At 34.7% G+C, this 14,520-nt stretch overlaps 1 long non-coding RNA gene across 2 annotated transcripts in view; it reads left to right on the top strand.

Annotated features, from left to right (window-relative positions):
• Positions 1 to 366: 366 nt before the first annotated feature.
• LOC112651795 (uncharacterized) overlaps positions 367 to 14,520 on the top strand; it is a 30,677-nt gene continuing 16,523 nt past the window's right edge. Inside the window, exons 1-4 of one of the 2 annotated variants that reach the window (XR_003131044.3) lie at positions 367 to 1,032; positions 1,905 to 2,053; positions 8,111 to 8,188; positions 11,333 to 11,489. This is a non-coding gene — a long non-coding RNA (uncharacterized LOC112651795). Of the gene's footprint in view, positions 1,033 to 1,904; positions 2,054 to 5,349; positions 5,754 to 8,110; positions 8,189 to 11,332; positions 11,490 to 14,520 lie in introns of those variants that run through there. The other variant, XR_003131045.3, reaches the window with a different exon arrangement.

Genomic DNA, 14,520 nt, shown 5'->3' with positions numbered 1-14,520 from the left:
CTCCCACTGTGACATAAGTGCCTGTCTACTCCTCAGTCCCTTTCCTACAGGATCCTGAGCTCCTAGAGAGCAAGTCTGATGCATTCATCATAAGATTGTTAGATTTTTTTGTGTCTGGTGTATAAATGCTAAATACAAAATCTCTTCTGTTAGCATTGAGTGGTGACTCAAAGTTTGTTAAGTGAGTAAATATAGAATATACAAAAAAAATTACTCTTAAGGATTCAAAATGGTGCCTGGTTTACATTTAGCATTAGGTTCTTAATGGTTCAATTACTTAATAAGAAAAAAACATTGTTTTGAGCAGTATAGGCCAGGCACTATTCATTGGTACTTGGGATAATTCAGTGAACAAAAAGATAAAACTCCCTGTCCTCATTACCCTTGCATTCTATTGTATATGCATATGTGGGGGAGGAGGGGAGATTACAAAATAAATGTGATAAATAAGTACACAGTATGTCAGAAATTGTTAAGTACTATGGATAAAAGAGAGATAATAAGGGATACTTATCTATAGGGTATTGCATTATAGTAAATAAACAGGGAGGTTAGTGTCATTATTATAGAAATTGTGACATATAAATAATAAAGTAAGAAATGTAACCATGTTAATATTTTGTGGGTAAGTATTACAGGGATGGAGAACAGCCAGTGAAGTGCCTCAGGCAAAAGAATAACTAACTGGAATGTTCAAAGTTGGCAAGAAGGCCAGGGAGGCTGAAGCAGAGTGAACAAGGTGGGAATGTTAATAAAGTAGGAGGGATGACAATAGAGTAGGAGGTAAAGAAAATCATATGGTGACTTATAATCATTTCTAAAAACTTTGCCTTTTATTCTAAATGAAATGGGTACTAGCAGCTTTGGAGGGTTTTGAGCAGAGGAGAAACATGACCTGAACTACAAATTGAAAGAACAACTCTGGCTATTGCATTGAGTGGACTCTAAGTAGCTCAGATTCCAGAACAGACTGGTCAGGAGGCTACTGCACACCTCCAAAGGGCTCACACCAGGGAATTATCACTGGAAATGGTAAGAATTGATCTGATCTTAGATAAATTTTAAAGACAGGATAAGATTTTATAATGTATGACATATAGACTGCAAGAAAAAGAGAAAGAAAACAAACAACAAAAAAGTTTACTCCAAAATTCTTGCCCTGAATATCTAGCAGAATGGACTGCCATCAGCTGAAATAGGAAAGATAGGGGAAATTTGGGGGAAGATAAGGAATTTAGTTTTGGACACAGGGATTTTGAGATGTCTGCTTGTCCTTGTCAGAATGTCAAGGAGGGGATGGATATAAGAATCTGTAGTTTAATAAAGTAGTTTGTACTGGAGGTAAAAAAATATGGAGGATCATCAGCATACAGAAGGTATTGGGTGTGAATAGAGAATGGAATCAAAACTGAACCCTAGAGCATCATGATAATGAAGAGAAAGAAATTAACAACTGAAGTCTAGGGCATATAATATTTAAATAAGGTACCAAGAACTGAACCTAGGACACAATGACCAGAGGGAAAAGGAAGCAAGCAAGCAAAGGGAATTGCCAAATAGGCAGAGGAAACTAGTAAAACTGGAGCAAATTCAAGAAAGCCTCATTCCCTGAAAACTGTATTTTAAAAAGGCAATCCAAGTGGAGGATATAATCAGCTGTTTTTCAACACTACTGATAAGTCAAATAAGATGAGGATTAACAATGGATTCAGCAAGGTGAAGATGAAATTATTAGTGACCTTAATAAGATTATTTGGGGGGGGGGGGTAGTGAGAATAAGGCTTGCTCAAGAGAGAATAGGAACAGTATTTGCTGTTGAGTAATTTGTGAATTTGAGGGACTGTCAAAACTTGCCTGTAGCAACAAGGCATAATAATCTGATTTTGACTACATATTCTGTGAAGGACAAGATGAAATGGTTAATATAAGAGGTTGCTGAGAAAACTTTGGACTAGAATCAGAGTCATCGCAGATTGAACACTCACGATGGCCAAGTACTGCATAAGCATTTGGCATGCATTATTTCCTTGAATGTTTATAGCAACTGGAGGAGGTAAGTCCTGTGATTTCCCTCATTGTACTGATGAGAATATAAGAATTCTCAAAGGTTTTATTACTTGTCCAAGGTCACATGGTTAATAGCAGAACTAGAATTCTAAAATCATTCTCTTAACCACTCTAACTTACAACTTCCCTTGAGATTCCACAAAGACTTCCAGAAATAGTTGAGAAAACTTCAATGTGAAGAATTGAGAAAGATTTGGGAAAGACACTTTGCCCTTGCTTACATGAAGTCACCATAATGCATTACTGAGCTGAAAAATGTCAGTGCTGTATTTTATTTGCATATTAATAAAAACATTGCTTTTAAAGTATACCAAAACTGTAAAAATCAGCTTCTACTTTGATTTTTTCTGTCTGTTGAGGTTGAACTTTTCTCAATAAGCTGTTTTTAGAGCAGTTTTAGAATCATAGCAAGATTGAAAAATTGGCAGAAAGTACAGATAGTTCCCACATACGACCTATATTCCCGTACACACAACTTGCTATCAACATCCACCACAGTGGTACACTTGTACATTCAGTAAACTTACATTGACACGTCATTATTACTCAAAGTATATGGTTTATGTTAGGGTTCACTCTTGGTGCTTTTCATTATTTTTCCCCCTTTTTTCTTTTTTGGTCAATTCTTTCAGATATTCTTTCTAAATGATAATCATGTCATCTGCAAAGACAGTTTTTTTTTTTCCTTCCTGATCTGTATACATTTCCTTTTATTGTTTTACTGAATTAGTTAGGCTTCCAGCACAATATGGAAAGCAGTGTCAAGAGGTTCCTCACCATTGAGTATGATGCTATCTGTAGGCTTTTGATAGATATTCCTTATTAAGTTGAAGAAGTTCCCCTCTATTCCTAGTTCACAGAATTGTTTCATTTTTTTTATCGCAAATGACTCTTAGATTTTATAAAATTATTTTTTTAAGATTTTATTTATTCATGAGAGACAGAGAGAGAGAGAGAGAGGGAGAGAGAGAAAGAGAAAGAGAGAGAGAGGGAGAGAGAGGGAGAGACACAGGAAGAGGGAGAAGCAGGCCCCATGCAGGGACACCGATGTGGGACTCTATCCTGAGTCTCCAGGATCATGCCCCAGGCCGAAGGCAGGGCTAAACCGCTGAGCCCCCAGGGCTGCCTAGTAACTGATTTTCAAATCTTGAACCAGCCTGTATACTTGGGATAAATTCCACTTGATTATACTATATAAGTCTTTTTATACATTTTCAGATTCTATTTGCTAATATTTTCTTTAGGATTTTTGCTAGGTTCATGAGAGATATTTGCCTGTAGTTTTGTTTTCTGATAAATCTCTTTGTTTGGTTTAGTATTAGGGTAATTTTGGCTTCCTAAAGTGAGTTAGAAAGTGTTTACTATGTTTCTATCTTCTGCAAGAGATTGTAAAGAATTGGTATAATTTTGTTGTCAAATGCTTGGTAGAATTAACCAGTGTACCCGTTTGGGGCTGCTGCTCTCTGTTTTGGAAGGTTATTAACTATTGATTCAATTTCTCTAATATATAGGCCTATTCAGTTTTGATATTTCTTCCTGTTTGAATTTTGGCAGATTGTGTCTTTGAGGAAGTGGTCCATTTAATCTAAATATAAATGATCAAATTTGTGGGCAAAGAGTTTTTCATAAGACTCCTTTATTATCCTTTACCATCCATGGGATCTGCAGTGATCTGTATTGGTGTTTTCTCCTTCACTTACGATATTATAATTGTGTCTTCTTTTTTTCTTAATTAGTTTGGCTAGAGGCTAATACATTTATTTGTTTTTCCGGGGAAGCAGCTTTGGGTTTTGCTGATATTTTCTACTTGGGTTTCAATTTCATTGATTTCTGATTCACTTTTTATTATTTGTATTCTTACTTTGGACTTAATTTTCTCTTTCTAGTTTCCTAAGGTGAAAACTTACACAATTGATTTTTAGATCTTTTTCTTTTTCAAATGTAGATATCTATTGTTATAAATTTCCCTCTGAGCAATATTTTTGCAGAATTCCACAAATTTTGATGTTATATTTTAATTTTCATTTTGTTTAGAATATTTTATAATTTATCTTGTTTCTTCTGTGACCTATGTATTATTTAATAACTGTTTCATCTCCAACTATTTGGGGTATTTTTCCAACTTCCTTTATGTACTGATTTCTAGTTTAATTCTATTATGTCCTGAGAGCAAATCTTAGATAATTTGTATTCTTTCACATTTGCTAAAGATAGTGTTTTATGGTCCAGAATGTGGCCTAACTAGGTGAATGTTCCATGTGAGTTTGAGAAGAATGTATATTCTACTGTTCTTGGATGAAGCAATCTATAGATGTCAATTACATGCAGTTGATGGATGGTGCTGTTGAGTTCAGCTATGCCCTTACTGATTTTCTGTCTGCTGGATTGGCCCATTTATAATAAAAGTGTTTTTGAAGTTTCCAACTATAACAGTGAATACATCTGTTTCTCCTTGCAGTTCTATCAATTTCTGCCTCACATATTTTGATGCTCTGTTTTCAAGTGCATACAACATTAAGGATTGTTATGTCTTCTTGAATTATTGGCTCCTTTGTCATTTTGTAATGCCTCTGTTTATCCCTGATAACTTTCCTTGCTCTGAAGCCTGCTTTGTTGAAGTTCGTATACTCTTAATTTCTTTTGACTATTGTTAGCATGGTATATATTTTTTACATCCATTTAGTTTTATTTTAGATATCTCTTTATATTTAAAATGGGTTTCTTATAGACAACATACTGTTGGATCTTGCTCAATGATACATGCACACAATCTGTTTTTTAGTTGGTATATTTGGATCATTTATGTTTAAAGTTATTACTGATATATCTAGATTAACATCATGTTTATTACTATTTATTAACTTGTTCTTTTTTTGTCTTCTATGTTTTTTTCCACTTTTTGTGGTTTTATATGAGCATTTTACATGATTCAATTTTCTCTCCTTAACATATCAATTATATTTATTTTTTCAAATATTTTTTTTTTGGTGATTGCCCTGAAGTTTACAATATATGTTTACAATCAATCCAAATCCATTTTCAAATAACACTATACATCTCCATGAGCAGTGCACTTACCTTATAATAACAAAATATTATTAATTCTTTCCTGTCCCTTGTATCATTACTGTCATTCATTTCACTCATACATAAATATAAGCATATATTGTTGCATTATTATTTTGAATAATATTTGTAGGTCAGTTAAGAGTAAGAAAATTAAGTTTTTATTTTTACTTATTTTTCAATGCTTTATGTAGGTCCCATTTTCTGCTGTAAAATGAGGTAGATCATTTTCCTTCTCTCTGAAGAACTCTTTTTCTAAAGATTTTATTTATTTATTTGAGAGAGAAAGTGAGTGAGAGAGGGAGAAGGAACAGGGGGAGGGGCAGAAGGAGAGAGAGAAACAAACTCCCTACTGAGCAGGGAGCCTCACATGGAGCTTGATCCCAGGACTCTGGGATCATGACCTGAACCAAAGGCAGACACTTAACCAACTGAGATACCCAGGCACCCCTCAAGAGGTTTTAATGTTTCTTTTTCATTGTTAAAGGATAATTTTACAGAATAAAAATTTCTACGTGTCACTTTTTCTCTCTCAGCACTTCACATATTTTACTCCATTCTCTTCTTGCTTGGTTTCTGAGAAGAAGTTGGGGGGAATTCTTACCTTTGCTGCTCTGAAGGTAGTGTATTTTTTTTTTTTTTTGTGGGTTTTTTTTTTTTTTTTCATTTTTTTTTCCTTTTAGCTTCTTTTAAGATTCTGTCTTTTTGATTTTCTGAAGTTTGACAATGATATGTCTGGGTGTAGATTTCTGTTGCTGCTTATTTTGTATATTTGTATATATTCTGCTTGGTGCTGAGAGTTTTGGATCTGTGCTGTCTCAATATTAATTTATGGGAAATTCTCAGTCATTATGCTTCAAATATTGCTTCTATTTCTTTCTTTTTCTTTTGGCATACCCATTACAGGTGTGTTACACTATTTATAATTGTCCCACAGTTCTTAGATATTCTGGGGTTTTTTTCAGTCTTTTTTCTCTTTCAAGGTTTGGAAGTTTCTATCATCATAGCCTCAAGTTCAGAGATTTCCTCAGCTATGTCCTGTCTGTTAATGAACCAAAAGCACTTATTATAGTGTTTTTGATCTCTAGCATTTATTTTTTATTCTTATAATTTCTCTCTCTCTGCTTACATTATCCATTTGTTTTTGTATGCTATATATTTTATTCACAAAGTTTATAGCATAATAATCATGTGTCCTATATTTATGGCCTGATAAATCCAACAGCTCTCTCATATCTGTTTCTGGTTCTGATCTTTGCTTACTCTCTTCAAACTGTGTTTTGTTTTTGTCTCTTAATATGCTTTGCTTTTTTGTTGTTGTCAGTAGCAAGGCATGATGTACTGAGTGAAAGGAACTCTAGCAATTAGGCTTCTAGTAGTGTGGTGGTAAGGTGTGGAGGAAGGGGACACACTCTAGTGTCAGTCCTTTGGTGAGTCTGTGGCCCTGGACTGTGAACTTTACTTATGCTTCCTACGTACCCCGTCAGGTGGGGAGGGATGATTAGAAGAGGCCAGAGTAGTTTATTTCCCTTCCCCCCATTTGGAAGGCTGGAGGGAGCTGAAGGTGCATACTTCTCTTCTCCTAGATAGGTTAGGCTCTGGCAAAACAGTTTCTAGTGAGGGAAGGTCTTATTAGGAAGAACAGAATGCTCTGGTATATTTTTAAATGGTTACTTTTCTACTTCTCTTGATGGAATCAGGAGGGAATGTTTCTCAGATATTCTTAAAAGCATTGGCACCCACTTCCTCCATAACTAGGTCTCTCTGGGGCTTTTAACTCTCAGACTTGTCCAAACTGAGCCTCTAGCAATTTGTCAAAATGTTTAGGTTTTCCTCACCCGCACTGGATCTCCTGAGTGTTTGTGCTTGTGAGTTTCTGCTTTGGTAAGTTGCGATTCTCTGTATCTATCTGTCTGTCTCTCCAATTTTGGGGGCAGCAGTTTGCCCTGTGATCTTACTTCTTTGATGGATCTAGGAAGAGTTGTTGATTTTTCAATTTGTTCAGCTTTTTACTTGTTAGCACAGAGTAGCGGTTCTAAGTTTCTGAGACACCAGACTAGAAACAGTAAGTTCAGATTTAGATTAATCATGTGGTCCTGTACTGCTTGCTAAAAGATTCCTAGGCATCTTCAGTTACCAACCCTCTCACTTCAGTGAAAATCAAATATGATGGCTTGAATTTTAATTTCCAAGATTAATAGATACTTGAAGTTCTTATATTTGGAATAATACATGGAATTTTAATCTGAAAGCAAGTGGAAATTAATAAACATGCATATGCATGTGTGTGTGTCTATGTGTGTTTGGGAAAATGGATTTGGGGATACTTACACAAATACTTTCCATGCAAAATTTCAGCAACAGAAATATGACCTCAGCTCAAGTGGAGCTTTGCAAAGCAGAGGATGTGGCAAATGAAAGAATATCCTATTATGAAGTAATGTTAAGACTCTCCATGATGTCCACATTTTCTCTATAACCCACGGATTCATTTTGGTTTCTTTAACTTTATGGTCCTGCCAGAAAAACTTTATGATACATTCAACCCTCTCAGGTTTCCCTGGCTCAGGGAATCTCATACCTGCCTCCTTCCTCATTTCAGAGAGAAATTGAATATTAATCAATGAATTATTAATTTTACTAATACCATATAATTAATACAACTCATTCCTTTTAGGCAAAGGAGAACCTGCCATGTAACTCAAAGAGCAATTGCTGCTACCATCTTAAAAGAAATAGATGTGGTCATTTATTAAGAGGAACATTACCATTTTAGTCAAGGCTGAAATGAGTGGAAGTATAATGTGTTTCCAGAATTGTTTTTATTTTAAAGAGACAGGACCACCTCCTTTCACTGAGTTTTGCTTTCCCTAGAAAAGTCTAGCGTGGATGTGTATTGAGGTAGAAAGCAATGATGAAAGAATAAGAAGAGAATAATATTGTAACATGTTTTTTCTGTGCTCTCTTCATCATCTAGTACAAAAAAAATACTGAATAAGGGTTCCCAGATTTGATTTTTCTGAAAAACATTATTCCTGACAACTGAGAAATCAAGGTAATGGCAGCAACATTTAGACCTTTTAAGTTGGCATCCTTTTGCTTACTATTTATAGAAACTGACTTCAAATATCTCAGTGAAGTAAGGAAATGTCAAAGTACTAGAGAGATATTGGACAATTTCACAGAAGCCAAGGATAACTAATAGTCTAGAACCAGAGACTTAAAAGCCATTCTAGACTCATGGCAATAATATACTTCTACCTTTCATCCACTCTCTTCTGTAATACCTGGACAAACAAGTTTCCTCAAAGCCCAACATTTACATTTCTTCTCTTCAAGCAAACAATCCATACTGAGACATATCTCAATCCAAATGTCAAATACTGGCATAAGAAAATCCAACTGATCCATTGCAAGTGAGACATCTACCCTGATCCATTCAGTTAAGGAATGGCTTAAGGGCTCACCACTAAAAGAGATAGTGACCCTGTCAAGAAACAGGGTCATTATAGGCTGATCACATGTGTACAAATCTACAAAGAGTTTTGGCCTGAAATGATATTCCTCTAGAAGTCTTTACCCTCAATCAATAGACATCATGACACTACAGGAACACACTGGTAGGTGGGATGCAAATTAATCTAATAGCTTTTCATGGTAATCAGTTTATAGTTCACCCACATATTGTGGTACTTTGACTTCCCTTAGGTTGCCTTTTCTTAATTTCTTTTTTCCTCAAGAAGCAGATGTGCCTTCTGAAAATAAGGTTTGATATAGCATTATCTTTGGTTTGTCTACAGATGTGGCCAATTTAACAGCTCTGTCATAGTATGGCAAACAAATGCTTTCCAGGGAGAAATCAAATGATGGCATTTAAGTCTTAATTGCTGCTTAGAATAATACCCTTTTTAATGTTTGATTCAAATAAATTGACTCTCATGGTTTTCTAAGTTTAACTTAACAGAGCTGTTGAATTAAAAAAAATACACTTCATTTCTGTAGCATTCCTTAAAACTAAAAGAAATGTAATTCTGTACAACCATTTTTTGTATTCAAGAAGCATGACTATGTATTTAGGTCTATCATAGTTTATATCTCATCTCCCACATACCTACTGATGTGCAAAATCTACTTCTTATTGTAACATGGATATTCTGCAAACATCTGTCATCCTGTATCCCCCACAACTATATAACAATAAGATCTTGTATTTGTGAAGAAAGAAATTAGCATATTTTCTTTCTGCCAGTACTAGTGCTTGAAATTCTGCCCTTATAATATAAATTCTTTTATTTAAAGAACATGCTTTCATGAGTCTCCTGTTAATACTAATACTGCTAGAAGGGGCAAGACATTAATTCATTAACTGAGTGACATAGTATAGTTCAACATATGGTATAACTTTGCCAAGCTATGCTAATAGATTTGTCCAAAGAGAAAATGGGATACCTGAAGAAGTGATGAATTTCCTATTACAGGAGGTTCTCAAGCAAATGCTAAATAACTACCAGGAAGAGGTATTAAAGATAAATATTTAGGTATTGAATGGAATATTAAATATGATGACTGCTAACATACATACTTCTACATATGAAATTCTATCAGTTTGTTTCTTTGTCCACACATCCATGCACCCATCCATCACATATTCACTATCTGCTACTATTATAAGCTTTGGCCAATCAGAGACGTAGTCCATACTGTGAAGAGATTACAATCAAAGGCTCTATGATTAACTGTTGGTATTATAGCATGAAGTAGTTTGTGAAAAATTTAAGCATGTAAATGCTCAAGCAGTCGTAGATAATTATATGGTGGGAAGACTGCTAAATCTGATCCAGCAGATGCCTAAGTAGATCATAGGGATAAGGGCCCTGGTATACAAGAGGCCAGGAAAGAAATGGCACCAGTGGAAAAATATCATAAGCACCAGAGGATGATGCCAGAAAGGCACTTCTAGAATCATAGTAGGCTCATTAACATCCAAACCCCATGTTCAAATCCCCTCAAAACCTTTGTTTCCCTCCCTTTATAAACAATACCCAGTGACAACTTCCTAGTTCTCTCCACTTGAAGTAGCCCAACCTTCATTATATTCTAGACTTTATAGCATTAACAAGAAAAGCAATCACAACCAGCAATTACTATGTACACATGACAGATATTTTGTTATTTATCTGCATGCATTATCTCATTTTAATCTGTACAAATGTCCTATAGGGTAGAGTCTAATATTATCTCATTTTACAGGTAAGGTCACTGAGACTTAGGGCAGTGAAATAATATGAACATGATAACACAGTTAATGATAAAGTTAGATTCAAATCCAGGCCAATCTAATATCAAAATTCTTTCTCTGTGGTTTATTTTATTGTGCTGAAGTCAGTTTCTCTGAAGCTTCAAACTATTGGTTCTAATTCTATTGTCTGGACCTTCATTAGCAGTGTTCTGCTCATATACTTGACATTAAAGATATGTTCCCAAGACTATAGTGTTCTTTTATCTGGTGAAATATACCTGTCTCTTTTATTCTGTATTCATAGGATGTGCTTCCAAATGTCTCCCTTGACTGCTCTCATGTCTCCCTATCCATTAAAATTCAACAATATTCTTCTCAAACTCCCTAGAAATGGCTTATGAGAAGTAATCTGACAATACTGAGTAGAACAGTATCATCATAAACATCATTACCATTCATCAGTGATAGTCCACTATCATTATCACAATAGCAAATAATATTTAAATTCAAAATCAAGTTTACAAGTGGATATACATAGCTCTTGGTCTTTACAACTTTCTACCTAGTTCTGCACATCAGTAGTGTAACTGAAGATATTTAAGCTTTTTTTGCTAGAAAATTCCTCCTTGCCATGAGATGATGTCAATCTTCCTGTAGCTTTCAAGCTTTGGTCCTAATTCTGTCAGTAGATGATCATGTGAAAGTGAGTGGAGGAGTTAGGATTCAAATCCAGGTCTGTATTACTCCAATTTCTGTATTACTCCAATTCCTGTATTACTCCAATTCCACTTTTGGCAATGTGTTTAGTGTCATCTGAAAACGTGGTCAGCTTGTCCTTCCAAGTCACTAACAGAGTTATCAAAAGAATCAGACTGAGCAAATAACACAGATAATCTTCATGTACTTTTTCATTTCACCTAGCATTGAGCCGTCTTATGTTACTCCATTTGTTCGTCCTAGAACTCATGAGAACATTTGAAAAGTCATTTAGAACTTCACCATACCACTTGGCATGTTACATATCTCTGTTGTTAAAAAAGCTTTTAGAATGGAGTCCTGCAAGCTATTTGGTACTTATCACTTTGAGGAGCAGAGCTTACTGTTAATTACCACTCAGGTAAGAATAGTATCAAAACCAGAATCTTTGGGTAAGACTGAAAATTGGACTTAGAAGATGTTTTTTTATCTTAGTGTCAGATACCTATTTAATAATTATTACCTCCTTAGAATTATATTTAACTCATTGGATGCTAATAACCAAAAGCTTCATCTAAAATGATTATATTTCTCTAATTTTTTTCTATTACTCTTTTTTTTCTCATAAAAAATAGATAGGAGAGAGATTATTTTCTCCCAAGTGGTTATGATGCCTTTGAGATGAAGAAATAACACTTATAACCTATGGAGAGTTTCATAGTAACAATAACAAGACTAGAGTGGTTTAAAACAAGACTGATATTACTTGATATTAAGAGCAATTTCAAAAGATAAAATCTATATAATTATAATATGGAGAAGGTTGTTATTGTACCAGAAGCCTAGGACTAATGAGAGCTAGTATTTTCTATGAAAATTAACTCTAGGCTTATTGACAGCCAAAAGGAAAGAATGAAAACCTAATGGATTCCATAGAGTACATCACTTAATGAGGGAAGGAAGCCAATACATTGGGAAGAGAAATGTGGACCATAATAGTCATAGAACTGATTATATGAACTGTATTAATGAGATTGTTTAAGTAAATATAGAACCATATACTTCTATTTTTTAAAAATATTTTATTTATTTATTCATGAGAGACACAGAGAGAGAGGCAGAGACATAGGCAGAGGGAGAAGCAGACTCCTTGCGGGGAGCCCAATGTGCGACTAGATCCTGGGACCCCAGGATCATGCCCTGAGCTGAAGGCACACACTCAACCACTGAGCCACCCAGGCATCCCAGAACCATATACTTCTAAAACTTGAAGAAACACAGATCTCTTTGAATGACCTAATTTTATAGATAGACAGAATTTGGCACAGAGAAGGGAAAGTAAAGTTCCTAAGATCACCCAGGGCATGAAGTGGATAATGCTAGGACCAGGGGTTCAGGGTCTGTCACATTTCCCATGTTATTACAACACTTGCTTTGAAATCCACACAGTTCTTTCCTGGGAGAGGAAGGAAAAACCACATCATTCTTATTCCTGACCCTATGCTGAGAACTCAAAATACAGTACCCAAGCTAGCTCAGATTAAAGAAAGTCTTGAACATCTTCCTCCTTTTTCTCTTTTAAGAAGCCTAAGTTTAGAGAGCTATCTTTAGCTAAGTCTTGGTTGACAAGTACAACTGAACGAAAAATTATAGGGTATAAAGTCTCTGCAATTCTCTAGGAAGAATATGACAAAGGAACGAGAACAAAAAAATATAGTTGGTACCAATTTTATCACGGAAACAGAAACAACAGTGTCTATAGTAAAAAAAAAAAAAAAAAAGAAAAGAAAAAGAAAAAGAAAAAAAAAAACCAAATTAATTAGATTCTGAGTATCTGCCAGGCACTATACTAGGTACTTTACATTTACATGCATGATATCACTTAACCTTTACAAGACTCCTGTAAAGAAGCATCCTCAATTTATATATATATATATATATATATATATATATATATATATATATATGTAGAGAGTGAGAATAGGTGAGGTAGGGAGCAGCAGAAAGACAGTAGAAAGAAAATTCATAAGAAACTATACTAGAATCCTTGGTTTTATGCCCTAATTCCACATGTGAGAGTACAAGGGAGGTAAATTCAAAAATTTAATGAATGTTTTTGTTTTACTCTGTTTTTTTTTTAATATTTTATTTATTTATTCATGAGACACATACACACAGAGGCAGAGACACAGGCACAGGCAGAGGGAGAAGCAGGGTCCTCAAGGGGAGCCTGATGTGGGACTTGATCAGGGTGTCCAGGACCACGCCCTGAGCCAAAGGCAGATGCTCAACCACTGAGCCACCCAGACATCCCTTTCACTCTGGTTTTGATTTGGTCTCTTTTTGAGATTTCTGTTCTTGTTTTCACCTCTTACTTTTTTAACATGGAAACTAAGTTTCTGTTTCCAGTAATCAAAAGAATCCTGACCAATAGAGTAAGTACATTGCCCTGTGGGGTAAGCAATTCTGATGTCACAAGTCATAAATCTAGAACACCAAGGCTGCTGCTCTGGGAACACTAAGGTGGCTCTGGATCAAAGACTTCCCACCCAGTGTATCCACTGGCCCACTGCATTCATATTTTAATTACCAAAAAGGACACCACTTCTTATTTCTGTTCTACTCGTTTATATGCCCTGTGTATGTTTTACATAATTATAAGACAAATTTCTAGATCTTTTTTTAAAATTTCCAAAATCAAGAGTAAAAGGAGATGAATGAATTCAAGTGTATATCAAGGGTGCATAATCACACAGAGAAGAATTATTTCAAGTGATTTTGAAGCACAGTAATTTGGCAGTATAGCCTTCTTGGGATATATCTTAAGGACAAAGGAAAATGCAAAGAAGCCTCAGCAGCTTTCAATTATCATATTGTTAGGGAAAATACTACTGAAAATGTACTTCTGAGATAATTATAAACAAATGATAGGATAAAGCAAAGAACATTAAGAATCAAGAATCAGTTTAAGAGGTATGAAGTATAAATATAATATCAAAGAATTTAGGTAAAAGTCCTGTAATTATAAATTTGAATTGGAAATCATAGTTTATGATTAAAAATAAGTTTTTTTTTTCTTTCAATGCTTATTTCCTACTTCTGTCACTAAAAAGACCTATAAATAATATGTTAATCTGGTTGCAATGAACACCCCTAGTGTCCATATTGTGGTCTCCAAAAAAAAATTCTTAATTAAAAGAAACCAGGCTTTTTTCCCTTTTCTTCTTTTGGTGAGACATTGTTGATTCTAGGCAAAAGAAGTTAAGTAAGGGAATCCTAGAATTTGTTATATCAGAAATCAAAGAAGTTATCAGTTACTACTAGTGTCATGTCAATAAGACTCAGGAGCCAATTTGAATAGGCTCAACTAGGGTTTATTATTCAATAAGAATAATTGCAATGGCTGGAAACAACAATTTTATGAACATATCCAATAAATTTATAAGTTAATA

The sequence above is a fragment of the Canis lupus genome, chromosome 4 (genome assembly GCF_003254725.2).
Source record: "Canis lupus dingo isolate Sandy chromosome 4, ASM325472v2, whole genome shotgun sequence".
NCBI classification, from domain to species: Eukaryota; Metazoa; Chordata; class Mammalia; order Carnivora; family Canidae; genus Canis; species Canis lupus.
The sequence above is the reverse complement of the archived record's forward strand: the minus strand, read 5'-3'. Positions and strand labels throughout refer to the sequence as shown.